Genomic DNA, 23,492 nt, shown 5'->3' with positions numbered 1-23,492 from the left:
GAGATCATGAATGCCTCCACACTGTTTTGCAGCGTGACCCTTAACAGTTATGAATCTATCCAGTAAGACAACACATGAAAGTAGGACAAGACATTGAGTGTTAAGTTAGTACAGTGTGAAATATGATCAATAAAGTCACTAGCAATATAGTAAAGACAGAAAGACTTGGTATGGGAGGCTGGGAACACAGCAGTGACAAATGGAGAGAGCACTTCATTGCATTACCTTCCTCAGTACAGTTCCTTGCCATTCCATCTTAGTCCACTAACTCTTCAACAATTTTTTAATTCTTTTTTTCAGCAATTTATAACACATTTAGCAAGGGAAATTAGAGAACATTAGTGTTAGACAGGCTTTTTTTCCATATTCTCAAGTAACTTTTACTCATTATCATGGTTAGTATAAGAAGCAGTATTTCTTATTAGACTAGATCTATTATTTCTATAGGTTTAGTATTTCTTTCTAAATCTCACAAATCATGTCTCAGAAGCTTTAGATTGCATTCTAGACAAAAAGATGCAGATAACCTTCCAGGCCTGAACTTTGCAATAGCCTATGGAAAGCACAGAGTTACAGAATCATACAACGAATCACACAGGAAAAGACCTCTGCTGAAGGATAGAAGAATGTGCAGGACCTGAGCAGGGTGCTCAGGTTACTTGTTAAGTCAAGTTTTGAATATCTATAGAGATAGAAATTGCATAACATTCCTGGTCAGCCTCTTCCAGTATTTAATTAACCTGTTCAAGTGTTTGAACAGCATTTGTTTAAAAAAAAGATAAAAATTTACTAAGGTTTCCTGTATTTCAACCTGTGCCTGCTGCCTCTTTTCTTCTCTTTTCACATCTTTGAGAAGAGTTTGTCTCCATGTTCTCTAAATCCTCTCATTAGGTAGTTAAGAGAGCAATAAAATCTCCCCTGGCTGAATCTTCTCTTCTTAAAGCTGAACAAATCCCAAAGGACTTGCTCTGTGATCTTCCTGTGGATTGAGGTGAGGATGGCTTATAATTCCCTAGATCTTCATTCTTGTTTTTTGAAGATGTGCATTTTTCTGTTACCTACTTCAACATGTTGCAGATATCATTTACATTGGGAATTGCATACATAGATTTTGAGATTCTGCAAAAAATACAACTTATTTGCAATCTGTCCTCCCAGTCTAGGCTTGATTCCCTCACTAAAGGTGTGGTGAACATGATTAAGGTTCTCCTTTTCTCTTCCTACCAGGTATGAAAAATACAAAGTTGAATTAGATCTTGAAACATTCTTTGCAGATTTTACATAGTGGCCAAATGAAATCCTTGTAGTTTCTGCAAAGTCAAAAAATGTCTCATAATTTCCTGAATAACACTCACATTTTGTACTGCATGACAGTGCAGTAAAGCCTCCATTTAAGAAGTAAAATAACTTACTCACGGGCTTCTCTTTTTTCTTTGTGGAAGAAGGTTGGATAAATAGGTATAACAGAAGGGGAAGACTAGGTGACTCTGGCCCATAAATGTTCTTCCCCTCCCACCAGTAAAACTATGTCAGATCTTCAGAGCTTGTAAAGATTGGGCCTGATTATAGACTGAAATATAGACAGTTGTTTCAACTCTTGTGTTGGAAACTTCAGTAGATACACAGTGTTATCAGTATTGTTAAAGAGGAAGCAAGTTCTTTTTCTGTAATACACATATTTCACATAGACCTTCTGCTTTTTTGCTAACAATCAGCATTTTTTTTTAATATGTAATCAGTCTTTTTCTTACTGGAGACATTTATAGACATCTGCTCTCTATTTTCTTAATATTCTATGTAAACATCACATTAAATATTTATGGAATTCACAATTTGAGGTTGTGCTGCCAATGACAAGTAGATAAGAGACCAAAAATCTTAATTTCTAGCATAAGCCGTGATGAAATTGTTAAAGTTGAAAGAAAGAAAGAAAGGAAGGAAGAGAGAAAGAAAGAAAAAGAAAAAAAAAACAGTGCTCAAAGCATGAAAATTGAAAGAGCAGGTAAATATTTTTTCCACCTAAAAAACTAGAAGCATTTGTAGGATTTTATTTTCAGCCTGCATACATAAATAATTTTGAAGACCAGTATTCAAATTTATGTCTGCATCCTTCTGGGTATTTCACTAATAAAACCATGCAGGTGAATAGCAGTATGGCCATCATCAATGTACAGGAAATGGCACCAGATTGTAGATGTCATGACATTAACAGGCTACTCACTGTTCAATGTATTTAACAAGCAATGTGCAAGTGCTCTGCAACTTGCAACCCTGGGGTCTCACAGGTGTCTGTAACCCATGGAACAAAGTATCTTAGCTTCTTGAAAAACACAGCTGTTAATATATTCACCATATTCAGGGCACAGGACCAGAGGAAAGGTGATGTTTCATATCAGTAGCATTCAGCTAAGGAATGGGTTCCTTGAACCTCGTAGATCATCAGGGACAGGAAATATCAGATCTGCTATATACTAGGACACTGTATAGGCTCAGCACCGTGAGCACCTTAATGAATCTGAGTGTTCCTCAGAGGTCTGGACTATCAGGAAGAGGTCTGGGTTTATTTTCTCATATGAAGTACAGATTTTTCTGTAGAAATTCTAATAGCTGCAGTTCAATTTCTCTACCTGTATCTATCTATCTGTCTACCCACCTATTTATCTACCTGCCTACCTACCTTCATATGTTTTGTAAGCTATCTGCCTGACTTTTGCACACACTTACAGGGTGTAAGAAACACAATAAAGGTCATGTCACAGATTATGAAGTTTAATAAATGCATTGCTTATCTAACTTTAGACATATGTATAGACAGAATGTCCCAAATAATAATTAAGCTATAAAGCTGAGTGGAAAGTATTGGATATTGCCATACACTCATATCCTTAGTGAGCTGTGTAATACAAGACAAAACGTCTAGTATTTCAAAGTGGAAGCACTTTGCGATAAATATTCCCCACAGAGATGCCTTATTGCTATTACAAAGAATCTTTATTATAGGAATTTCTTTTCTACAAGGAGAAGAGGAATTTGGCACTTTAACATGTTAAATAGCAGTTTCATCAGAACTGTAGGGTTCACAAAAGATTTACTATCACCCTGGAATATTCATGAATCAATAAGAATGTTCCCTAAGTCCAAGCAATATTACTGTTGTCAACTAAATGAGGTGCTCTACCTCTGATGAACAAGAACTTACTCCTCAGAAATTACATTTTTTGCAGTTGTTTTCTTTTGATTTTTTTTTTATTTTTTATTTTTTTAAGAGAAGGGAGGAATGAGGTCTCCATGTTTCATTCATACTATGCTGTATCAGACAGTCTGCGTTGTGTTATTATTCAGGGGACACAAATCTACTGAAACAAAGTCAGGTATAATATTTGCTTCTACTGGAAAGAAGATCAGAATGAAAACTAGATGCCAGCTACCAGAGCAGATCACTGCTAATGCTAATCATATATAATTATAGTGGCATACCGAAAGAAAGGGGGGATTATAAACTCTGTCTCTCTAGTGTAGAGTTAGGCTGAGAATTTTTGTAAATTACTTATTCATTGATTTCCTACTTTTGTTCTGTAGAAGTCCAGTTTCCTAAAAATTGGCTTTATGCCTGCATGACTGAAAGTAATGTATCATATTAACATTAGCATGTTAATACAATGAAAACTAATTAGAAATACAGCAAATATATGCTAATCCAGATAGCAGCATCTCATTAACAGTGCAAGATACTTCTGTTATTTGTTGTCCTGTGTTCATTTCAGTTGACAATTTTTAATAAGTGTACTTCACTCAGTTCTCCCTTCCGAAATTTATTCTAGTCTGGGTGGAAGCACTGTGATTTATTCCACCTCTTCCTGACCAGATGAGGAATGAAAACAGGAGCAATGCATCAAAGGGTCTCCTCTCCTCATTCTCAGGGTAAGTCATGATTGTTTCACAATATGATGAAAATTTCTACTGAACTTTATTTTTACAGCAACTTTTCTATAGGTGCACTGCAGTGCTCTTGGTCTGTAAAAGGAAATATTTGGAAGTTCAGAAACTATCACTATATGAAGGGAAAGAGATCTTGATTACAGAGCCACTTAATGTTGAACATCTGTTGACACTGTATTATTCCTTTCACATTGATACTGCATCAAGGAGCACAAAGGGCCAAAGTATGCTAAGGTGTTCCAGCAATTTAATTGTACCAGAGCTACTATACTAGAAATTTAAGTGTTTGGCAGGGAGCAAGGCAACACAATTTCATGAGCTGCTGAGAATCATGGGAAAAGGCATGACGCATTCAGGGGGAAAAGAGGCTTCCCTTCATTGCTACACCTCTGGCACCTGCAGAAAAGTATAGAACATGTGGGAAAAGAGCTAGCAGATTATGGTAGGTGAGTTTTCTGGGTAGTCATTTAGTTCCCATCTGAATTTCAAAATATCTGCAACATCAACGTTAAGTTCCGGGGAAGGCATTCCAGATAAATGAGTGCTAATTGGAGTGGCCTTCTAGTAGATATTCTGTGCAGTTAACCATGGGATTGCCAAGGAACAATGTGAAAGGCAGCTGTTGTCTTCTACCACCTGCAAAAATGCCCATCTTACCTAATCCATATGCTGCTATTTACAGAGGAGTTACAGATTTAGAGAGAATAGAACTGAAAAACACTGAAATGGAAGTCTCTCCTTTCTGAATCCTGCCTGAAGTGGTTACCCCCTGCTCATGTGAGTGGAGGGGACAATCTGGGTATAAGTGTCTTGATTTGCTATTACTAAACTGCTAAAAGGGAAAGGCAAGCTGAGCAGGAGGTGGAGCTGTTCTGAAGGCTTTCATCTGGTTTCCAGGGAAACCCATTTTTCAGTTATTTGCACGTTCAGCACATCTGGTTCATTTGGACTCTGGCTTTTTGAAAGTGATGAATGTGTCATGGGAAAAATGAATGGAAAAATAATTTAAGGAATTAATGGGATGGAAGGAACACAGAATTCTTTAAAAAATGCAGCTATGTTTTTCCTCTCCTCTTTCTCCCACCCCATCTATTTTAAATACAAACTTTTGGATAATATTTGTTCTGCATTTTGCAAGGCCTCAGGACAGTCGAGAAATGTCCAGCCCTTTAAATGAAACAACAGATTTAAAGAATATGTATAGCTGCATATTAGTATTACTAGCACAAATAATGATCATTGACTTAAGTGGCTACTACAGGAGGAAATACAGGCTGAAGAAAAATGGAAATTTTAACCGTGTAAGAATATACTCATTTATATGTTGACAGAAAATGCCCTATTATTCTCAAAATAAAAACTATTTTAAGGAGAACAGCTACACTAAAAAAATGTTGATAATCTAGATATAAACATCTGAGAAAAACAAGATCATTATCCAATCAAATGGTCTCATATAAGGACTACACAGTTAAATAAAGTTTGTATAACACAAATTAATTTGGTTTGCATTACAGGGTTTTGAGGGGGGGAGGAGGGAGGGGGCTGCATGGGTGAATTCTGTGAGAAGCTGCTAGAAGCTTCCCCCATGTCTAATGGAGCCCATGCCAGCCGGCTCTAAGATGGACCTACTGCTGGCCAAGGCTGAGCCCATCAGTGATGGTAGCACCTCTGAGATAATGTGTTTAAGAAGGAGAAAAAATGCTGTACATTGCAACCAGAAAGAAGAGTGACGCTATGTGAGAGCAACAACTTTGCAGACATCAAGGTCAATGAAAAAGGAGGGGCAGGGGGTGCTCCAGGTGCCCCAGCAGAGATTGCCCTGCAGCCTGTGGTGAAGACCATGGTGAGGCAGGCTGTGCCTCTCAGCTCATGGAGGTTTGCAGTGGAGCAGATCTCCACCTGCAGCCCCTGTAGGACCCCACGCTGGGGCAGGTGGGTGTGCCTGAAGGTAGGCTGTGACACCGTGTGCTCCTGGCATGACCTGTGGGTCCATAGAGACAGGACCCCATGCTGGGGCAGGTTTGTGTCAGGACTTGCAACCCTGCAGGGGATCCACGCTGGAGCAGTTCATGAAGAATTGCAGCCTGTGGGAAGGACCAATATTGGAGAAGATTGTGGATGTCTGTCGCCCGTGGGAGGGACCCCATGCTGGAGCAGGGGATGAGTGTGAGGAGCCCTTCCCTGAGGAGGAAGGAGCAGCAGAGGCAACGTGTGATGAACTGACTGCAGCCCCATTCCCCATCACCCTGTGCCACTGGTGGGTCATGAGGTACTGAACTGGGGAGTAAAGTCAAGCCTGGGAAGAAGAGAGGGGTGGGGGGAAGGTGTTTTAATATTTATTTCACATTATGCTACTCTGATTTGATTGGTAATAAATTAAACTCATTTCCCCAAGTCAGGTCTGTTTTGCCCATGATGGTAGTTCGTGACTGATCTCTCCTTGGCCTTACCTTGACACATAAGCATTTTGTTGTATTTTCTCTCCCTTGTCCAGTTGAGGAGCAGAGTGATAGAGCAGCTTTGGTAGATACTGGGTGTCCAGCCAGGAATAACCCACTACAAAAATTTTTGAAGTACCTAGTCTTTCTGTTGTAAATACTGACTTCACTTGACCCAAATCTTATTGAAGTAAATGGGAATTTTCTATTCTACTACAACAGCTTTTGGCTCCGGTACTTAATGGCCTTGTTTCACAGTATAGTATTGAAAGCTTTATGCAGTTCTGTTGCTGTGTGTGCAAAGCACTGCGAAAGGCAAGTGGTACAAAAGAGTATTTGAGACTGTTATTTTGCTTTTATGGAAAATGATAAAATAGTTATGATAGAAAGCTGCTAAAGCCTACTATTATTTGATAAAAGGAAAACCTTCATAAAATGCCTAGAGCTTTATAGACACCACAGAGGTTTCAGTAATTCACATATTTAGAACTTTTTATGGATACTGAGCCCTCAAATGCATGTTTAGTCCCTGTTTTTGAAAATCCCGACCTGCACACAGGTGACTATTTCTGAAGTCTATGGCGTGACATGGACAGTATAGGTCTGAAAAATGTAGATAGGATGCCATCATGCCTAGGAATACCCTGCTCATGTAGAAATCCTTATCATTAACATTCCAGTTATTATCTGCTATTCATTTGAAACATGATGCAGGGTAAAGGAAAGACAAAAGTTTCTATCTATCTGCAATGAGTAGCAGATTTACCAGCCACAGGGGTACAGGCTGGTGACAGATGCATATCAAATTTGTGTAAAGCTGTACTGATATACTCATGTTTGGAACCTTTTTTTGTTTTTTTTTCTTTTTTTGTTTTTTTTTTTTCCCAGCTGGGAAAAATCATACTTTAAGTTACAATCACGCAAAATGAACAATCTCAAAAAATATTACACACATTCATATCTTGATCACAGTATTTTCATTAAAGTCAGAACTATTTAGCTCCATGTAGGGTCACAGCAGTATATGTTAGTGATGCTGACTGAAGTGGTGCAATAAAGCCGAAATAAAGTCTATGCCTTTTTTAAAGCTTCTTATGTACTTCTAAATTAGCCTTTTCTTTCCCTTTTATTTTTAAGATATATTTCATAAACATGATGTCATTCCTTGTACACCCCTCTTTGCTCATTTTTTGGTTTTCTGATTCTGTTCAGTTGTTTTCCATGACTTACAAGGCCTTGATGAGAGTGAACTATGCCAGAAAACGTTACAAGAAGAGCTTGAAAAGTATTATTCTATACAGTGTTCTATCCAAAATTCTGAAATGTTTTTGAATGAATAAAAGAAAAAAAATCGTATAAGAATAATATTCATTCAGGAAATGAAACTATACCTTACTATATCCAAATACAAATGTTCATTTAGTACTCCTTTTAAAAATTAGTGCAATATTTGACTGTGTGAAAGGTTTGTTACTCCTTTAGCTTCACCTTTTTTCAACTGAGTAGTATAACTATCAATCAATACATTTTTTTTCTTTTAACTATAATATGGTAATTACTCAAAAGGCTTAGAACTTCACTGATCTCACCCAAGAATCAGTCAGGGTCTTTCTATTGCCTTAATTGAAAGTTACTTTGTACTCTTCCAGTCCTCTCATTTATTTATAGCTTATGTAGCTGTTCAGCCAGTTCATGCCTAAGCTCCTTAAATAGAAGTGTGGTGGTAGATTTATACTACAAACCCATGGATAGCATAATGCTATTATAATAATGCTTAAGGTGATCAAAAAAATTATTAAATACATAAAAGAAGAAGGTTGTCCAGTGAATCAGTAGCACTACTACTGATAATATAACAGAGAAGTTGTTTAGGGAATTCTTTCTACCACTATTCTGAAAACTTTGGAAAGATTTTTGTATTTGCCCCACTCTTTGGCAGGGACAGGGTGTGTGTGTGTGTGTGTGTGTGTGTGTGTGTGCAAATTATAGACAAATTAGACCAAATAGAGGTGTTGGATGCTGAGATCAGATGGCACTCATTTAAGAAACCAGAAGGACATCAAACATGAAATTATCAAGTTCCTGCCTCAGGTGTGCAACAATGTCAGATGATGCTAGATTGTCAAAGTCACTTGCATCTGCCAGAAGAGCTCTAGAGACTACCCTGGGAATTAGAGACAAAAGACAAGAGACTTCAACTCTTCAAAGGATCTGCAGTAAATAAAAAGGTCTCTGAGGGTATCGGTGATCTCAGTCTGCTGGTAAAGAGCCAGCAGATTTTCTATAAAAGGGAAAGGCTGCTACACTGACTTGCTGGAGCTCTAGAAAGTTGTTAACTAACATGTGAATAAAGACAACCCAGTGATCATAACACACTTGGATTTTTAAAACCCTTAATTTTTTGTTGCCAGCCAGATGTTTTTTTTTAAAAAAAACTGCATTGTTGCAAAATTGGAGGAATTCTCCCTTTTATAGCTGAAAGCAGTTAAGGGATAAGATGCAAAGGGGAGGAATTAGTAGTCACTGGTCAGGATGGGGAAAAGCCCCATGAGGCATTCCCCAACTGTTTGTAGTGGGAATAGTTCTGGTCTATGTGTTTCAGTGACCTCTAAGTCTCTGGAGGGCATTAGCACTGAGCTTTCTTGAGTAGCTAAATGCCATATTGCTGGTGTGGAAGTCCTTAAGGACCTTATAATTCTGAGTGAGAAAGCAAAAATGTGATAGACTTTAGTGTAGATCCATGCAAAGTTTCTAGGGAAAAAAAAATAAAACTACTTACAGGTTGCAGATTTTGGAATGGCAGTTGTAACTCAGTAGGAATATCTTGGAGTTATCATTAACAGCTCTCTGAAATCAGTAACTTATTGCATAGTGGCATATACAAAGCCAATAAAATGCTCATCACAATCAGAAGACATAGCAAGGAAAGGATAGAGGGTGTCATTTTGACAATTTGATAAAATTGTGGTATGATCTTATTGTAAGTACTTTATGAGCTGTCTTCTCTGTGTCTCCATGCAGGTAACATGGAGTTTAAAAAGTTACACAGCATTAAAATAAGAGAGAGGATAGAGCTTAATGAGGAAAGACTGAACAGGCTGCAGTGCTTTCATTGAAGAGGTGAAGGCAGAGACTGGGTATGATTGAGACAAGAGGGTGAAGCATAAGATAAAGACAGCTTTGTTGTTTACTAAATACTAGAATTAGGGGGCAAGAGGAGGGGAGATATCAGTTTGAAAGAGGAAAAGATCAATTTTAAACAGACTATTTACTTTTTTATAAAACCCATAATGAACTTAAGGAATTTATTACCAAGATTATTGGTAAACCAAGGTTATTGAGGTAAACAGCATCAGCAGGTTCACAAAGGGATGACACAAATGTAGGGCAAATAGGTAAACAGAAACTAAAGAGAATAAGCAGGGACATGTCCTCTAATACCCTTAATCCTGTAAGTGTAGATGCTATAGTACACAAGGAATGCATCCCATGATGAGATGCAGCCCAGGGTCCTGAAGGAACTAGCAGACCAACTGGCTGAGCTCTCTCCACCCTATTTGAAATGCTGTGTCAGCCAGACAAAGTCCCCAGTGACTGGAAAAAGGGAAATATCACACCAATTTTTAAAAACCTTGGGAACTACTGACCAGTTGGCCTCACTTCCACGCTTGGTAAGATCATGCAGCAGATCCTTTCAGAAGCAGATCCATATGGAAGATAGGGAGGTGATTAGAGAGTCAACATGACTTCACAAAGAGCAAATGATGCCTGGCTAATCTAGTAGCCTTCTATAATGGAGTAACTGCACCGGTAGCAAGGGAAGAGCAACTGCTACCATCTACCCAGACTTCTGTAAAGCCTTTGACACAGTCCCACACAGTATTCTGGCTGCTACATTGCAGAGATACGGATTTGACAGATGGACTGTTAGATGGATGAGGAACTGGTTGGAAGGACTTGTCCAAAGAGTTACTTGCAGTCAATGCCTCAGTGTCCAAGTGGAAACCAGAAATGAGTGCTGCCCCTCAGGGGTCTATATAGGGACCAGTGTTATTTAATATCTTTGTAAATGACATAGTGGGATTCAGTGTAGCCTCAACAACTTTGTGGATGAGATCAAGCTAGTGGTGAAGCTGATTCGCTAGAGGGAAGGGATGCCATCCAGAGGGACCCTGACAGGCTTGAATAGTGGGCCCATGAGAACTTCATGAAGTTCAACAGGCCAAGTGCAAAGTGCTGCATCTAGTTCAAAGCAGGTCAAGAGCAGGGTCACAAAAATCATCAGAGGGCTCGAACACCCTTCCTATGAAGAAAAGCTGTTAGAGCTGGGGTTGTTCAGCTGGAGAACAGAGGTTCCTTATTGTGGCCTTTCAATGGGGGCTTATAAGAAAGACTGAGAGACTTTTTACCAAGGCCTGTAATGACAGCACAAGGGTGTAACAGTTTTAAATTGAAGGAGGGTAGGTTTAGACTAGACATAGGGAAGAAATATTTTACAATGAGAGTCGTGAGACACTGGAACAGGTTGCCCAGAAAAGTTGCGGTTACCACATCTCTGGAAGTGGTCAAGTTAAAGTTGGATAGGGCTTTAAGAAACCTGGTCTAATGAAAGATGTCCTTGCCCATGGCAGGGGGGGTTAGACTAGATGTTATTTAAGGTCCCTTCCAACACAAACTGTTCTATGATTCTATGATTCCACGAATGGATGAAAGCATCTTCTCTTCTTGTTACCAGAGAAAACATTGTGCTGGACAGAATATAGTTCTGTTTAAGTAAGGTATTTCTGATGAACTTATGTAACCTAAGAAGTAATAACAAATTAAGGTAAGAGGCATGACCAATAACAGAGTTCTTTGTGGTTTAGTAGACAAATCACACCATAGTGAAGAGAAAAAAATGGGGAAAATTGGTGCGAGAAACAAAGAATCAGATCTATTTCTAGCAGTTACATTAATTCTTTGTGATTTTTGCCAAATAAGAAAAAAATCAAGTAAACCTGAAATATTTTAGCGTCCAGTATAAGTTATTTAATTTTCTGTAGGTATTAAAATCTTTAACACCTTTATTCTCTCAATTTTCATCAACTACAAAAGAAAAATAAAGGATATTATGGCGACTGTTAATTTTTTTGATTTCCTTGGTCCAAAGGTAGACTTAATATAAAAGCCCCGGGGTTTTTTACAGTTCATGAATCTTTTCCTGTGGAAAACTTATAAGAGTGTTGATATCAAGAAACATTTTTTGAGGGATAAACTTTTGCAGTAAGAAAGCTAGACATTTTTCTGGCTGATTTAGCATACTTTCACAAAACTTCTCTATTACCAAAGATTGTTTTTTAAAAAGTGCAAAATGAATAAAAATGGAACTATTTAACTAATTTGTATTATGAAAGCTATGAAATAAAGATAAAATAACATCTGTAATAAATTCCTAAAGTGCTTCACTCATCTTTTTGAATTATTACATTTATATACTGCTATACATGTGATATTGAATAAAACATTAGGCTCAAATGAGACATTGACAGAATGCAATTTGATACTGAAATAGCTTAAAAAGATTGTGCAAAATCCCAGAATTTTCAATAAAATGAGTATAAATTAGCAATGGAAACATAAAACAGGGATTATAATTGGTCTTATTCTTGCAAAGTTTGTTTTTTTAAAAAATCCTTTTTATGAAGAAGTCATTTGGAATTTAATTTTTGAAATAATAGCAAATTTGAGTATATTCCCAAAACTCCAGCTAGACAAAGTATGTTGAATGTGAATGGAGACATTTTAGGAACAAAAAACTAAAGGTAAACTTAAGCCCACAGTTCCATATATATATTAATGGTAGCTAAATATAACTTTGGTAAAAACAAAAAACTAAACATTTCTATATAAGCCACTGAAATATGGAACTGTGAAGCAAACAGCCCATTTAATCCATAATGGTTTACCATTATAATCTGCTATTTAACTATAATTTTGATGTCAAGATTTTAAGTATATTTCAATATATGGGAATGTAAGATTGGTATATTTCAATATATGGGCATGTAATATTGATACAGGATCAGGTTACAGTTTGGAGATCTTGCCTTTGGTGAAAAGCAAGAGAAAATCTCTCAGACAAAAGTCACTGATTCAGCATTGAGCTGAGGAATAATGTAGGTTAAATATCATAGTTTCTTGTGGATTTTGCATGGCAACCATGCAAGTCAGAGAAACATAAACCAGAAATTTTTTGAATTTAAACATAGTCCACATTATTCTCATTTCAGAGTAGAAGGTTGTAGCACATGGATATAGGTTGCTCATTTATGCTGTCATGGTTGCTCACTTTTTATTCCTTTAAAATCTATGTTCTGAGATCAGATTTCAGAAGACAGGATACAGATGAGTATTTAGAAAGGTACCATACTATTATTAGTGAAGCAGGGAAATATATGCTAGTTGTGTAACAATTTTTCTTCTTAAATTTATTCTCAAAAGAAAAAAAGCTGACTTCAACTGAGTAATGCACAATATATTATCTGCCTTTCAATTAATTTCTCAACTTTTAATTTTTTCTTTGTTACATATAACAGAAGCATCAGTGATTCGTAATACTTTTTAAAAAATGGAAACAAAACAAAGTATTACCTGCAAAACACTTTTTTTTTTTCTTTTTTTTTTTTTCTTTAGAAGACCTAAATTAACAAATGCTTTTCTGGGACAAAAAAAGAGATTCAGATATTTTTGTCTTGTTCCAGCTAGCCTGACACTTCCTTGCTTTCCATTGCCATTTTTTTTTTTAGAATACCACACTCTCTGAGCATGAAGAACTAAGTCATCACATTTCCTACAATTCTGATAAATTTAATATCAAAGACACTTCAGTTACGCATAAAACCATGTGTAAAAAACTTCTGCAATTAAAAAAAAAAGGAAAATCTACGACTTTCATGACTGCAGAACTTTTCTTTCCTTCATAATTTTTACATTTTTTCTTCAAAATGAAAAGTCGGCAGGGACAGGGAGATCAGAAAGATTTTGAAGTAGTATTTGCCATCCAATTACAAGTAGGAATGCTTCCTCTGGCATGGGAAGTTTCACAGTCCTTGATGTTTCAGAGACTGGTCCTTTTCTCACTTAATTTCAGCCAGAGCACTCTAAAGAAAACTATGATCTTTTGATGTACTACTTTAAGGTTAAATGCTTTATAAGAGCTCTCTACAGTTATTCACGACATAGTTATTATTTCTTACCTTTCCCCTCCGTCATCAAGAGACGAGTACAGAAGCTATATTTGTAATGCTCTGAATCCTGAAGCTCATGCCTCCACCTGCCCTGGTGAAGATCACTATTGTATAGCTGAGCTACGTGTGCCAAACATTTGACCATTATGCTTTTCCATTTGGTGTCTGTGGTGGTGTGCTCCCCCCATGACGACCTTTGTTTCTGTGGCAACGCTCAAGTGATAACTGCCAGTGCTGGTAGTAATAGATGCATCTGACCGTGATGGCTGTATCCCACTCAAAGTGGGTTCAGGGGAGACAGATAACAACACGATAGCTAAGGACTAATTAAACAATGTGCCCACCTAACAGCACTTGTCAAGGTCTGACTCAAGCCAATTTTGAAAGAAACTAACTTCTGTAGTCAGTGTGCAAATACGACTATGTGCCAAGTGCCTTACTCCATGAGCAGTGGGCAGTGCAGAGCCAGCAGAGCTCTCCTGCACAGCAGAAGGCTGCACACCAGAATTTCCTCTTGAGTAGGGATCCCTCTAAAGGTTACTCCTCAAGGCTGAGAGATTTCTTGCTGCAACAGATTCTTGGAGTGATTAAAAGCATGCTAAACTTTGAAATCATAGCTAAGTAGTATAAAGGATTGATTGTGCACGTATAATCCTTTGGATGTAAGCTGTTGACCAAGTCTGAGACTAAGTCTGGATCTAGCTGCACCCAAAGTCCCCTCTGAGGAGGAGTTTTAATGCAGGGGGGGTTCTTTCTGAACATCATGTCTCAATAGGAGGATCTCCCAAACAGTTTTATCTGACCCTGTCCTTTGTGCAGTAAATAATCAAGTATACCTTGACATATATAATATCCAGTCAAATATAACCATTGGCTTTTGTTAAGCCACTGTCAGATTTACTATCAAACTGTTAAACTGCTATTTTTATAGCACTAAATATATTACTACTTCTCTCTTACAGGTGAAGTGTGTTGCTTCATCCATGACAGTGTTTGTTATGGAGAATTTTGCAGTTGAAATGATTTCTTAATCCCTATTGCATTTTTCATTGGTGACTGGGTACGTACATTGAATCTCATTTAGAAGTGGCTTGTGCTCCCTTCTGTAACTTCTCTGCAGACAACAGCAAAAAGCCTTCTAGGCTATTGTTTCCACATAACCTTTTTATACCTTCAGTAAGTACATGTAGGCTACTTCACAGAGAAGGAATTTAAACCTAGGGTAGGATGACATTTGGGTGTCTTTTCTCTGTAGGTTGATTACAACTCACAGATGGCAGAAGTCAAAGTGCTTTTGTTGGAGAAACCTCAGTTAGGGTCTTAAGACCTTTAGTTCTTGTACTACCTAAAGCTTCTTCTAGAAGCAAATAATGTAAAAACCACTTAAAAATGGTCTCAAAACACAGCACAAAGCTCTCACTTATTCAAATACGTGACAAAACCCCAGCCAAAATCTTCCATTACATGATTTCAAGTTCATGTACAGACAATTTCAAAGAGATGTTATAGCTGTTTTTAGAATATTTTTCTGATATACAGTACTTGTATTTCTGCTTTTAAATGGCCATTGATCACGGAAATGTTACAGAGCACTGACAGAAGCATGCCTTCTCTCACAGAGCCACCGAATGGCTGCTACACTGTAGCTGTTCTGGAAAGATGGGAATTTGTGTCAATAGATCACAACAACTACAATAAGCAAGTAAGTAGAGCCAGAATAAAAAATGCAGGCAATGGCTTTGCTACATAAAAAAAGACAACAGGAAACATTAATACATTTTTGTAAACTTCAGTCCCTGGAACATTCATCTTGCTTTTAAGTTTTCAAAATAAAGATAAAATGATTTTTAATTGTGTGTAGTTTACAATTGACACCACTTGTTGTTGATTTACTTTATGTCATCTCAAGCATTCCTCTATTGTGAATCACCTCTTTATTAGGAATACTTGCTGTTAAAAGCTAATCTAAAGTCTCAGTGATTTCCCATATACACATAAGCCTGCCTAGAATCAACTCTTTTGCCAGAAGCATGGAATTGCATGCGGTGTAGATAGGCAAAAGATCCACCTACAGACAAGTGCAGAGAGAAAAGTATACAGATGTGTAAGAGTAAGATATTTTTAACAGGCATTTGAAAGGAAGAACAATAAGCTCCCCATAGCATTTTCAGTGCCATGTATCACAGTACTTGCAATATGTTGTTAATTAATAATTAATATTAAAGTCTATGACTAGATGCTGACAGTCAACTGCTGTGTTAGATGTATAATGGTAGAAAATACAGTCTACTTCTTTAAAGATATATCTATTTTGTTTTATACATGGTCAGCTAGGCTATTTTCCTGTGCAATTCAACTGGAAATTTCAGGTGATAACAGAGGTGTTGATATACTTATTGGGGGCAAATTTTATCCATATTTTTCTCATAAAAGTTATGTGGTAATACAGAATGTCTCTTGAATTTTTTTTTCTGGCAGTTACCATAAAAGATGGAATAAAAGCACCAAAGGAATTTTTCTGTAAGAGGAGCGTTTGATTTTTGGCTTAAAGGCTCACTAAACCCAAATGTGATAACAAACAAGAAGTCACTCTCAAGTCATATTGCTCTTCTCCTCTTCAGTGACTAAATATTTATTGATATACTCCAAAAAGTCAACCTGTAAATCTATTAATATTGCTAGAAAAGTGGTGAGTACAGAGATGAGATGGATTAATAGAAAATAAGAGAGGGTAAAACAATTGGTTTCAAAAAAGTCTATAAAAGCTTAAGACTTCCAGCTAAACAAAATCCCCATAAACATTAGAATTCCCGGCAGCAGCAAGAACAAGTATCTACAATGGCAGTAGCCAGTACTATACAACACTGAACCATGTAATTTACATCTTAGTGAAATTAAACACAGTATAATGGCTTAGCTTCCAGGCAACAATACTATTAAATTTGCTGTAGCAGATTATGACATCATATGAAACCCCAGGATACACTTTCAAGCCAGCTATTATACTTGTAATATGTACTGCTTTTCTAGTTAGTTTTTCATTTAATGCATTGCAAGGATTATATTTTTCAATGGCTCTACTTGCCATTCAACAGAATGGCTCTAGAGTATCTGTGAGCCAAAGTCATATCCCTTAGGGCACAGAAGCGATGGTATTGTAGAAGGAAAGCACAGAAAGGTCACTAAACTATTTGATAGCACTCAAACAGTACTTTAAGCCTACAACAAGCATTCTCCTAACTTTTCTTAGCTAAGATATCTTTTATTTCATTTATGCATTTTGCCAAGACACGGTTTTAAAATTTCTGTGCTTTAAAACTGCTGTTGCTATAAAAGTTATTAGCTCCTACTGGAATTAGTAGGAAGAAACTAAGAGAATAAGATGTAAGATAAATCAGGAGTTCTTGTGCACTTAGAATCCAGTAAGGATGCTCAAAAGAAGTGAAACTATGGGTTTTCCCTCTTGATAGCAGCACCACAGTCTCAGCTAGGAGGCTTTTCTGTGATCAGGACACCAGCAGTGATTGCCTCAGCTGCTCAGTTCTCTGGGCTGTGCTTCTCTGATGGTCAGCCAATAGTAGTTCCACAACATAAGTATCAAGATGGGTAGGGCAAGCTACTGTAAACTATATAGTCTTGCAGTGCCAAGGCTAAAGGTTAACATTATGGCCTTCTAAACGTGTATATACATGCTTAGATGTACTCATCCAAGGAGTCAGTAAACCTACACAGGGAGTAACGTTGTGTATGTGTGTAGAAATATGAGACAGATTTTCTTCCTATCTTTAGGGCAGTATTCAGAAATGTCTAAAATCAGCACCATCTAACTCACTGAATTTGGCAGCCCCATTCCCTGTATTTCTTGGCATAAACTGCAAAAATTGCATACCAAAGAAATTTAAGTACAATTTCAAAGTACCACAAATAAAACAAAGTACCACAATGTTTCAAGGTTATATAACTCTCTAGCTCTACAAACAACTGTATGTCATATGTTTATGTGATCATACTTATAAACGTGTAACATTTATGTGAATCACATAAAATTGATTACAATTTCACTTAATTTTTATGTTTAAATTTTAATGTTATTTTAATGCTTAAATTAAACATTGAGCTGATTAAGTTTTATGCATTTATAAAAACTGCTCATGGCTGGAATACGCTAGCAGACATTAAAAGTTAAGTTCTAGGACTTTACAAGTAGTAGAGTTTTATGCATATTCTAGTAGAGCAGGATAGCATAAAGGAAGTATGTTAAGACTTCTGATTGACACCTTACAGAAATAACAAAGCAATTGAGATATTTCATGAGTTCTTTACTTTTTTTTTTTTTTTTTTGGGGGGGGGGGGCGAGCGGGGAGGGCACAGGACAATTAATAAGGCAAGTATTATCTTTGAAATACTACATAATGATAAAAGGTTTTAATTTAAACAGTTTTCTTCCACGTATCCAACCCAAGGTTAAAACAACAATTTATTTTCTGTATCCTTATTTTATGTGATAAAAGGATATATTGGTGCTTCAAAGAACAGCAATTTGCAAGCATGCAATGTGAATCAGCAGAAACAACACAGCAGCTACAAACAAGTCTTCCCTTTTATAAAGATTGTACTTTCTACATTTAACCATTTTTGCCTGTTGATTTCAGCAGCACTTACACCTCAATTTCCACAATGCTTTTCTGAGATGACTGGTTTTTGGTGAAGTCTATTATGGTTACTGCATAGAAAAACTCTGGAAAAATTTCTTCACTGGGACCTACATTAAGGACGATTGTGTTTATTTATGTCTAGTGAACACAAGACATTTTAGCCAGGTCTGTTCTTTAAAGATTCACAATTCACTAATAAACTGTCTAGGTTTATAGTGTAAGTTTTTTATCATAATCATTACTAAATTATTGAAAATGTTAGGTGGATACTCTACATCTGTTAGACATGAATGTTACTCACATATGGAGATCAAAGAAGGGCTTGCGGCTCTGTTATCATTCATAAGAGGTGGAGACTTTCTATTCTCTCATATTGAATGCAAAAAGCATTTGCCAGTGGCCCTTGGTAGATCTCAATGTTGTGACTAACCAGGCAGCAACCTACAGACTAGACATAGATCAGCATTTTGAGAATACACAGTTTTTTATTTTGTAATAGTCTATGTCATCTGCTTTTTCTCCTGAGTATTATCCTGAATCACTCCTTGCTCCAGATACGTAGCTTGACTATTTGGGATCCAGATTTTTTTACTGTGTAACAGGTCTTGGTTTGACCTAGGTATAGTGACTGAGGAAAAAACACTTTCTGGATATGGCTTAAAAATAGGCTACCAGTATTCCACCTAATTTCTGACTGGCTGAGCTGTTCTTAGTAAGACATTAGTAGTAATTTTAATGCCAGTAGTCCACAGGCCAGGTCTCTATAGCCACTGAACAAGTTTATAAATAAATACTTCCTTGCCCTTCCATGTCCTTGGCCAATATCAGTGCCTTAATTGGTTAATAAGTTAACTAAATGTGAATATATTTTTCCTCCTCAGTGTTTATCTGCCTGATAAGTATTTCATTGAAATGTGCCCTGTATTTCATCACTGAATCAAAAGTATCAGTCACTCTGTCAGTAGTTTGCCTTTTGCACACACAGTATCGTGAAAATAAAGAAACATTCAAATTCAGCCATAGATTAATGGCAATTTATAATCAAACCCACTAATGTGTCTATATAGTTTTCTCAAATTTCCCTGTGACAAGCAAAATATTTTCCTATGTAACAGTAGTAATTGGAATATAAACTGAAGTTTTTACATCCTTGTATGCCTGCGTTTGTACGTTATTAATCCATTGGCTTCTAAGGAAAGTAATGAGAAAAATTAAGTTCTCAACTAGTTACCTTTGTTTGATATCTCATAGCAATGTTTTTGCATGTCAGACTCATCAAAGTGGTGGGATTAGAGTCCTGTCACCAGAAATAACCAGAAGGTGTGCTTAAGAAAACACCTAATGCAAGAACAAACTAGAAATGGTCTGAAGTCAGCCCTCCTTCAGTGCCTACAGTCTTCAGTATTAGCCGTCTCCCTTTGCCAAACCAGTACTATTGGCCTACGCCACTGGATTAAAAGACGTAAACTAGATTGGTTTACTAGATTCAGAAAACTAATATGGTCACTCCATTGAACTGCCTATTCCAAACTGCTCTTAGTAGTTCAAGCAATGCAAAGGGGCTGTGTATGTAGTCTCTAACCAGAGGTCAATGCAGTGTATGTTTCCTACAGCTCCTAAGAGTAGCGAGGTATTTTACAGCTCTTGCAGCTGCCACAATTATATGACTGCAGCTGATACATCCACTCTTGTTCTATGGCTACTTTCACAAGCTAAGTACAGTTTCTGCACAGATAGAAGTTTTTGTAGATAGAAAGAATGGATGACTCAGAAGAGTCTGTTGCAATCACAAAAGGAAAACTTCCCATGAGATTTTTCTGTCATCCAGGGATGAGTATGGAATTCACCACCGTTCCATCATTGCCAATGCTGTGATAGTGCCAAAGACCCAGTCCCTAAAGCATATAATAAATAAATAAATAAATAAATTAATAAATAAACACCACCACCACACCCAACCCCCAATAATAACAGAAAAACCTAAATCTGTCCAAGGAGGAGAAAAACCAGTTACATTAGCTCAGTGTACTGTGGGACAGGTAATGCCTTTGTAGCCTATTGCCTAAACACAGAACTAGCAATTGAAAAATGTACTTAGTACAAGAGAAACAAACACATCTACAAGAGACTGATGGGCAGCTGACTTCCTGTTACTGTCCACAAAGCTGCTTTTAAGCAGGCTTATAAAACAAGCACTACAGAGATACAAAACCCGACATGTATAAACAGATAAACCAATGGCCATAAGAAAGGCCAGAAGATATGATCCTTTTACCTTAGGTTGCTTCCTCTTCTACCTCCCTTGCTGAAAACAATACTACACACCACTGAGTCATTTTGCTAATTCTCTGATATTTTTCCTGTTCCATTTATTCTTTGATTGCCACTGGTATTGAAACTGATGTTTGCAAAAGGGAGGGAGATGATTAATAGGTATTTTATACATCTGGTATTTCCTCATAAAAGAATGGTAAACTTATTTGAATTATCATACCACCACCAAGGATGCAATCTGTTCACAATGGCTGTTTACGAATGGCTGCTTTGGGTAATGGCTGTTTTCTTAGCATGGGAAATGAAATATAATATTATTAAACAGAGATATGCAGAATAGTGTGTCAACTTATCCATCTTCTTGATGTTTATAGGCTTAATTCTTTATAATGTTTATTTTATTTTATGGGACCAAACATTAAAGTATCACTTATTTGAAAGGATCTAATTTCTTTTATTTTTGTTTTAATGTCCTTGAATATTAAAATCCACAAATTCGTGTGCACACAGTGCAGAAAACCTGTGGTAGGTACTTTAATAATTCTATTTAGACAGATATGTTATAATGAGAGAGATAATGAACCAAGGAGCTTATATTTTTAGGTGAGGTGTGAAAGTTTTTACCCACAAGGCTAAGGTTGTCTTATTTGGTGGGCTTTTTTTATCAAACCACCTGTAAAGTGTCTTAAAATGCTATGAAAATTCAATGTTGGTGGGAAAGCGGGAAGTGCGTGTGTAAGACTACGGATAAAGAGGAAGAAATGAATATTGTAAAGATTTTACATGCAAAAATCATTAAAAGTATGTTAGATTAGTACCTCAAATAGTGGTAGAAAGCAGTGCAGGAGAAATTCAGACTCTCAGAGTTCATTAAAGAACAACTATTTATTTTTGGACATTAGGTTTCAATAAATATTTAAAATGCTAAATATATCAGAACATTTTTATAAGCCACTTACATGTTTTTCTGTTTCAGGCATTTATATATTTGTCTATCACATACAGACCTGGACTTCTATTTAAGCTTAATTTGAGGGAAAATGAGAGAAAACCCCCTACTTCGTCAAATCTTAAATGGGTACTGAAAACATAAAGTCTTAAATTTTTTAAGAGCTTTAAAAAACAAAATTTTTAACAGATGATGAATCAGAAGGAAGACAGACATGATTTCCAACAGATAGCACATAGATGCTCCTGATGAGTGATTTTTTTTTTGCTGCCTGCCATTACAGACACCAGTACCTGTACCAGTACCGCTAAGCAAACTATTTAAGAGAGAATGCTTACTTTATTGCCTTCCCTCATATCCAGAAGACATAGGCTGAGTTGTTCAGTGTCTACCACCATGTATTTTCACCAGCTTAGTATGTAGACCTTGCCTACTGGTACCAATATCTCCTTGGATCAGTTGATGGCTTTGACCTGCACTGTGAAGCAGCTATAGCTCTTTACAGTAAATGTGGTTGCAATTCTGCAGCTGTTTAGATACCATCTCCTTCCCCCTCACATAATTGTTCCTGCATTACTTGGTTCTTGTTAGGCTTCAGCTTCTCAGCAGCAGCTTAATACAGAGCAATAGCTGAGGGTTTTCCATAAGGGACTTTAAACCTGATTCTCTAAGAATAAATAGTACAAGTTAAATATTTTTTTCAAAAAGCACTGAAATCGCTACCTCTAAAATTAGGCCACTCTAAACATCCCACATCACTCTGAATTTTGCTTATGAAAACTTTAGTTTTAGCTCCAGTCCTGCAAATGATTCCTTATAGTTGTAACATGGCAATTTTATGAAGCCCCACTGACTTCACTAATGTTTTCCTGAACTCTAATGACTTCAGCTACAAAGACCACCTAAAATTATGTGTCTTTGCTTATTGGATAAGGCTGAGTCCTTTTGACTGTGATTGTTGATACAAAATTAATGAGATTTTTAGTGTCTACTGCATAGCCATAGATGCTGGAAGGGCAAAGAAGAGAGGTAAATAGGAACATTTAAAAATAAGCAATGGATTAAATTCATTAAATTTATTGGGTGAAACAATTTAATGGAGAAAAATACTAATTAAATTATTAAAATCTAGATAGCAAGTAGTAATTAAAAAGACAGTTGCTATGCAACCGAAAGGATTTTTGTGATGGAGTGCAGAAATATATTTCTTAAGTGTGGTGGTATTTTGCTTTGACCTTTTTCAGTCACACACCTGCCCAGACCGTCTGTAAATGTATCTTTGAGAATGGTAACTTTAAAGATACCTGCAGGATTGAGGGAAAAAATGGCTATTTGCATTAGTTAATGACTTCTATTATGTTTAAAAGGTTAAGGGTAAGTACTTTATGAGATAAAAATAAATACATATATAAAATTATGTATATAATTCATATGCTGATGTTTCATCTGCTTTAATGGATTAATTTCTATCCCAAACACAGGTTCTGATCCTGTAAGACATGCCAACATTAATTTTCATAATGCAGTGAATGACCTAACCCTGCACTATCCTGAGGGTCTTAAATAACAATTAAATCCCCTACTTGTATGAGAAACCTGAGCAACTGTTGTTCATAATAACTAGGAACAGCTTTCACTTATCCTGGAATACCTGGAGGGAACTTTTGCTTATTCTGGAATACCAAAACTAAGATGAAGTTTGGTTTGTGCTAGAATTTCCATTGTTACATGTGAAGATCTCTGATGTGGTCATCTGATACTGATACATGGCAGAGAGGACACAAATATGCAGATAAAGAGTGACACACAAAGAATTTTGTTAGGGCACATATATATTTCAATGAAGAGGCATAAATTGTGCCCAGTATATTTGCATAGTACCCCCACATATTCCCCACAGTCAGACAATATGAAAATCCCTTTGTGCCCTTTGGACTGTGCGTGGAAATGGGAGAGAGACCTGGTTTGCTGGACCTGACGGTCTCTGTCCAGTGGTAAATTCTTTTAT

This window comes from Falco biarmicus, chromosome Z (genome assembly GCF_023638135.1).
Source record: "Falco biarmicus isolate bFalBia1 chromosome Z, bFalBia1.pri, whole genome shotgun sequence".
NCBI lineage: Eukaryota > Metazoa > Chordata > Aves > Falconiformes > Falconidae > Falco > Falco biarmicus.
This window is presented reverse-complemented; position numbering follows the sequence as displayed.